General features: G+C 38.2%; 1 non-coding gene across 1 annotated transcript; it reads left to right on the forward strand.

Moving 5' to 3' along the window:
- Window positions 1–6,470: 6,470 nt before the first annotated feature.
- LOC122054312 lies at window positions 6,471–6,576 on the forward strand. The gene has a single exon (XR_006132640.1). It is a non-coding gene; the product is annotated as a small nucleolar RNA R71 (small nucleolar RNA).
- Window positions 6,577–6,871: the final 295 nt, after the last annotated feature.

Here is a 6,871-nt window from a genome sequence, read left to right on the forward strand (position 1 = left end):
TTGCCTTATGAGCTCGTGGTTCCTTCGAGTTTGCAACTGCACCGCTATTATCACAATAAATTGTGATGATTTTGGGCAAACTAGGAATCACATCTAAGTCCATTAGAAAGTTCCTTAGCCATACTGCTTCTTTAGCTGCCTCAGAGGCTGCTACATACTCAGCTTCCATGGTTGAGTCCGAAACGCATTTCTGCTTAACACTCCTCCATGAAATGGCTCCACCTCCTAAATTAAACACATAGCCTGATGTAGACTTACTGTTATCCCTATCTGATTGGAAATCTGAATCCATGTAACCCACAGGGAGCAAATCATCTGCTTGATAAACTAGCATATAATCTCTAGTCCTTCTCAGGTACTTTAATATATGCTTTACTGATCAAGCCAATCTGTCACATCCGCTAATCATATTAATAAAATTAGATATCATCTCGTACATAGCATTGCATACATTAGGCTTCCTACAGCCGAAGCATAAGGAACTGCTTTCATGTCCTCTATCTCTTTTGATGTCTTCGGAGACATCTCTTTAGATAGAGCTATTCCATGCCTAAAAGGTAAGAAACCTTTCTTGGAATCCTGCATGCTAAAACGAGCAAGGATTGTATCTATATATGAAGCTTGGGACATACACAACATTCTTTTCTTACGATCCCTTATAACTTTGATCCCAAGAATGTGTGCACAATCTCCTAAGTCCTTCATATCAAATTGTTTGGACAACCATACCCTTACATCTGATAATACCTTGACATTGTTGTCAATTAACAAAATATCATCTACGTATAGTACAAGAAATACCACCACGTTTCCGTTACACTTCTTGTATACACAAGACTCATCCGGACACTGAATAAATCCATATGACTGGATTACTTCATTAAACCGGATGTTCCAAGACCTTGAAGCTTGCTTCAGTCCATAAATGGACCGATTGAGCTTGCATACTAGATGCTCTTTGTCTTTTTCAACGAACCCTTCTGGTTGCTTCATATGGATGTTCTCTTTAAGACTTCCATTAAGGAAAGCTGTCTTGACATCCATTTGCCAAATCTCATAATCCATATGAGCAGCAATGAATAAGAGTATCCGGATAGACTTAAGCATGGCTACCGGTGAAAAGGTTTCCTCATAATCGATTCCCTCTTTCTGAGTGTACCCTTTCGCAACAAGTCTAGCTTTGAAGGTTTCTACCTTCCCGTCTGTCCCTCTTTTCCTTTTGTAGATCCATTTGCATCCAATGGCTTTTACACCATCAGGTGGTTCTACAAGCTCCCAGACCTTATTAGAGTACATAGACTCTATTTCAGAATTCATCGCCTTTTGCCAAGATGCTGCATCTATATCTTGGAGTGCTTCGTCATATGTTCGTGGATCAGGTTCATGTTTACCCGGGATCAAGTCCGAAGACTCTCCCAAAAACATGAATCTTTCAGGTTGTATCACAACCCTCCCACTACGACGGGGCACAGTCTGTGGTTGTGTATCATGTGTGACACGTGTTGCAGTCTCTTGTGGTACTTCATCTTGTACTGTTGGTACTGAAGTAGACGTGTCCTCTCTAAGTTCTTCTAAAACAACTTTGCTACTGGGCTTGTGATCCATTATATAGTCTTCTTCTAAAAACTGGGCATTGGTGCTAACAATGACCTTCTGGTCTTTAGGACTATAAAATAAACCACCTTTCGTTCCTTTGGGATATCCTACAAACACGCGAACTTCTATACGGGATTCTAACTTATCAGCATCTGGTTTCAGCACATGTGCTGGACTACCCCAAATCCGAATATGTCTTAGACTGGGTTTTCGCTCATTCCACAATTCTATGGGAGTAGAAGAGACTGATTTAGAAGGTACTAAGTTCAGAACGTATACTGCTGTTTCCAGAGCATATCCCCAAAATGAATTTGGTAATTCTGAATAACTCATCATCGATCTAACCATCTCCATAAGAGTCCTGTTCCTTCGTTCTGCTACACCATTCTGTTGGGGTGTTTCAGGTGCAGACAATTGGGATTGAATCCTGTTACTCTCCGCAAGTGTACGGAAATGTGGCAAGTAATATAAAAGATTATCATATCCACAGGGACTGGAATAAGCACTAGAAATGTCTCAATGCGAATTAGCTAAACAACTATCCAATCGTTTCAAAAGCAAAGTAAAGGTAAACAAATCTAATATTAAAGATCAACAAACAAGAGTTTAGAGTTTTGGGTTATGATAAAGGAAGATTCTAGGAGTTTCGGTTTCTTTGTAAGATTTTTTGAATGTAAATGGTTCACCAATTCTTATCCCTCAATTGCCAAACATGTAGAAAGTTGCCGGTTCCCTCTTGCAATAGACAACCGGCTAAGGACTGAGAAATGTATCTAAATAGGATTAATTAGACATGAACCTATGTTGTCCTTACACAGAAGTGCACCTATTACTATGCCTTCCTCGGATATCAACGTAGAAGCCCACGACTCATTAATCTATCAAGAAACAAGAAGCTAATCATAAAATCCATTCTACTCTCTTGAATATCCCTATTTCCTCTTCAAGATTATCTCTCAAACGTCCTTACACGGGCTTGCACCTGTCATGTGGATCCCTCGGATGATCGAGCGAGAGTTTATCTTTACAAAGTCCATAAGAAATCCAAACAATCAATCAAGAATGAGAATTAAGCACAAATCACCATCAATCATTCAAGATCTAATTGATACAAGCAAGATAATGTCATTGAAACAAGAAAATGGCAAATCCATAAGAGATTACATCAATCCATCATACAAATACTCCCTTAATCCTAGAATACAAGATCTACTCCATGAATCGAGAAAGAAAATCCGAAGAAATAGAGATTACAAGCTTTCCTTGAATCCCAATCCAAGAAAACAAGAAGAGAGGAAAAAGAAATATGAAGCATGTCTTCTTGGATCCAATCCTTGCTCCGAGTCGAAATCGTCGAGATCTCCCTTAGAATCGCAAATCCTCCCAAGAATGGGAGGAAACCACCAAATCTTGCTTTCTCCCAAAGGGAGAGTCCCCTTCATGAAGAAGGGTTTAAATAGAGGAGGAATCGGGCGCCACACGGCCCGTGACACGGTCGTGTGGTCAGCAGCTCCCTCTCGCTGCAGTGTGTGACTCCACACGGCCAGAACCCCTCTGCTCTCTGGAAATGCTACAGTGGTGTGGTGCACACCACACACTGCTTCTCTGGAAGTCTCACATGGCCGTGTAGATCCACACGGCCTGTAAGGCTTCTGCTCTGGTTGGCTTCAAATCTTGACACGGCCGTGATGTTCACACGCCATGTCATCTTCCTCTTGTTGGTGCCAAACTCCACGGCCGAGCTCCATACAGGTCAGGTGTGAGGTCTGACGGTGCTTTCTCCTTCGTTTCCTCAATGCATGCCCAAGATGTAGATTCTTCACCAAATCGACTCCTGTATGAGAAAATGCACAAAAGCAGATCTCGAACCAAAAGAGTAAATATGCTAAAAGGAAAGTGGAAGTATAAAATGCATAGATCAAGCATGCTCAAAGTATGTAAATGTGCGTAAAACATGCATAAAGAGTATATAATCTCGCACATCACACCCCAGACTTAAACCTTTGCTTGTCCTCAAGCAAAATCTGCAATCTAAATTCATATGTTCTACAACACATTCATAAAATCCAATGCACTTTCCTAACTCTATCAAAAGTTTCATTAACAAGCTTGATCATGGAAACAAGTAAAGTATGGTTCAAACATAAGAATCTTGTCTTGCAATGTAAAAGTAACTCAACACCCTTCAAGTTTCAATCCATGTCCTAGTCAAGTCATCATCAAATTTGAATTCCTAATGTTTCCAGTGAAAGACAAGTAACCAGTGATAGGCACTTACTTACCGTTCACTTGGTTCATATTTCTCAACTAACCCAAGGTCTCAAAGGTGTGCTCAATCTCAAGAGAAACTAAACAGTCATTTCCCCAGTAACCTAACTCGGTCTCAAAGGGGTGACTTGCTAGATTCCACTCATGACAACTGTTTTTTATATCCCTTATTATTTTTTTTTTTTTTAGTGTTTGCATTGTGCAAAACTTATTCACAAATGTACTTTTAGCACACATGTTGGGATATTTTGATTTTTCCAAATGAGCTTTAATGATTTGAGCCTCATCCAGTAACCAAAATGAAAGTTGAGAAATCACCATGGAAACCAAGTACTAAACAAACAAGATGAATCATGACTATTTCAATGACATCAACTATTCAAGCATCAAGCACAAGTGTAGTGAAGATAAAATCCTTAAGGTTGAACCAAAACTAAAACTCATCACCATAAGATTCTTAGCTTATTAATGCTTCCCAAGATAGAAAAAAGAACTACACAAAGTTTACTACTAGCATCATTCGAACATCATGAATCAAGACAATAATCGTGCTAACATTTCACTTGAATCCAAGAAAGCATATAAGTGAAGATTTGATGTTCTCAAGATGTATGCCACAAAAAATCAAAACAAAATGCAAAATATAAGCAAAAACAAAAACAAACAAAGCAAATCAAATGCATCTACTGCATCCCCCCAGACTTAAATTTTTCATTGTCCCAATGAAAACTAAAAATAATGTGGAGGAGATTTTAAGAGAAGTTACCAAGTGATGAGCTCCAAATGGTTGACATTCATGTTTTTTTTTTTTAAGATACTCCTCCATCTAATACTCACATTCCTCCACAACTTTGAATTCTACAAAAATAGGATAGATAAGAAAAATTAAGTAGAGGATACATGTTCAGAAATGAAACTAGAAAGAACTAAAGACATGAATGAAAACAAGGAAAATGAACTTGGGTTGCCTCCCAAGAAGCGCTTGTTTAAGGTCATTAGCTCGACCACCTCATTAGATTCATCTAAATCTTGCTCTTGGAGGGGTAAGATATTTTAGAACCTTCTTACCAAGGGTTCTTATTATGGAGAGAGCTTTAAACATTGGCATTAAAAATTGAAGTAACACTCTCTCCATCCTCGTCTTCTTGGAAATTTTTTCAGGTGGTCGAAGACGGTTCAGATTGAGCTTCCAATTATTGGCCCATGTGAAATCTGCACATCCAAAAGAAAAACAAATCTCCCACAAGCATGTTATATAGTATAGAGCTAGAACCATATCAAGATAAGATGAATAAGTAATAAAAACTGAATCACATCCAACAAAGTCAATTATAGGTACCTCCATAAAGTTTTCCAAAAGATCACAAGAAATACTAACCTTACTTTGTTGAGAAATACCTGAAATTTCTAAACATGTAGATGTGACTTCCTCTGAATCAAATGATGGTTCTGGCTCTAGCTTAGGTGTTGATGATATCAATGATGGTGATTCTCGAGACTCTACTAGCTCTGTATAAGTCCCTACACATTGTTCCACAACATGATCAATTCTTAAAACCTCTAAGGGTTGTCTTGACAAAGGTGGTGATCCTTGAGATGCTGCTTCCACAACACAGCTCCCTACACATTCTTCCATATCATCATCATCAACACATACATCAAAAAATAAACCAACATCTATGTCCTCAATAGGAGAATCAATAACAAGAGGATCAATAACTTCACTTGCAGTTTTAAGTTGATCTACCACATCACATTCATCATCTGAAAATTCAATGTCACTATAACACCTTATAAAATTTTGAGGTAGATCTGAAAACTTATTTACCACTACATTATCAATAAAATCCTCATCTGAAAAATCTTCATCTTCATATATATTCAAAAATCTACACTCAACCATATTAGTGTCACAGGATTTGCCGAAGTCTTTATTTTCATTGACCCCCACTAACCTTTGTGGAAAAGGAACCCTTAGTGAAGGTCCTGAGAAAGATTGAACTCCCTTTTTCCCAAATTCCCTTTGAGCTTTTGGAGGAGGTCCAACTTGCTTATCTAATGCTGGTGTGATTAATCGTTGAGGGAAAGGTACTTCTGGCCTTTGGGAACTTCCTAGATAAATGGAATTGAGTTCTTGTGATCTTCTATTATTCTTCTCCTCAATTCTAAACATGTCATTCTTCAGAAGTTCTTCATGATTTTTGCCACTTCTCAACCCCACATCATCACACTTTTCATTGGATCTTGACTGTGTAGGAGGGGGATCTTCTTTAAACCATTTTGAAACAATACTATCAAGCTTTGCCCCCAAATGTTTGAACTCCTCACTCTGTGACTTGTGAATTTCAACATTTTTAGGTGGTTGAATTTCATTTTGTTTGACAGGCTCTCTTACATTTATAGCTTGCACTTTTTGAATATCTGAGGGAAATTCCATCCAACTTTTGTTCGACCATTCATGGAGGTTCAATGTCACTTGATCAATTAACGTATAAGCTTCATCTACACTTTTGTCCATAAAAGAACCTCCAGCTGATGAATCCAATAAAGTCTTGTCTGAGAAAGAAATTCCCCCATAGAATATGTGCAAAATCAACCATTTTTCAAAACCATGATGAGGGCACTGTCTTTGAAGACTCTTGAATCTATCCCATGCTTCAAATAATGATTCTCCATATGCCTGAGAAAAATTTGTTATGCAATTCCTCATATACACCGTTCTACTTGGAGGGAAAAAATGATTCAGAAATTGTTTCTCCAATTGTTCCCAACTTGTGATGCTTTGAGGACAGAGAGAATATAGCCAAGTCCTTGCTTTATCCTTGATACTGAAAGGAAATGTCATCAATCGAACTGCATTTGTTGATACTCCTTCGCATTTCACCAAATCACAAATCTCTAAAAATGTTTCAAGATGCAGATAAGGACTTTCTGATACTTCTCCTCCAAATTTGTGACCTTGTATCATGAAAATTATCTCTGGGTCTAGTTGGAAACTTTCTACTTC

This window comes from Zingiber officinale, chromosome 3A (assembly GCF_018446385.1).
Source record: "Zingiber officinale cultivar Zhangliang chromosome 3A, Zo_v1.1, whole genome shotgun sequence".
Taxonomy (NCBI): Eukaryota; Viridiplantae; Streptophyta; class Magnoliopsida; order Zingiberales; family Zingiberaceae; genus Zingiber; species Zingiber officinale.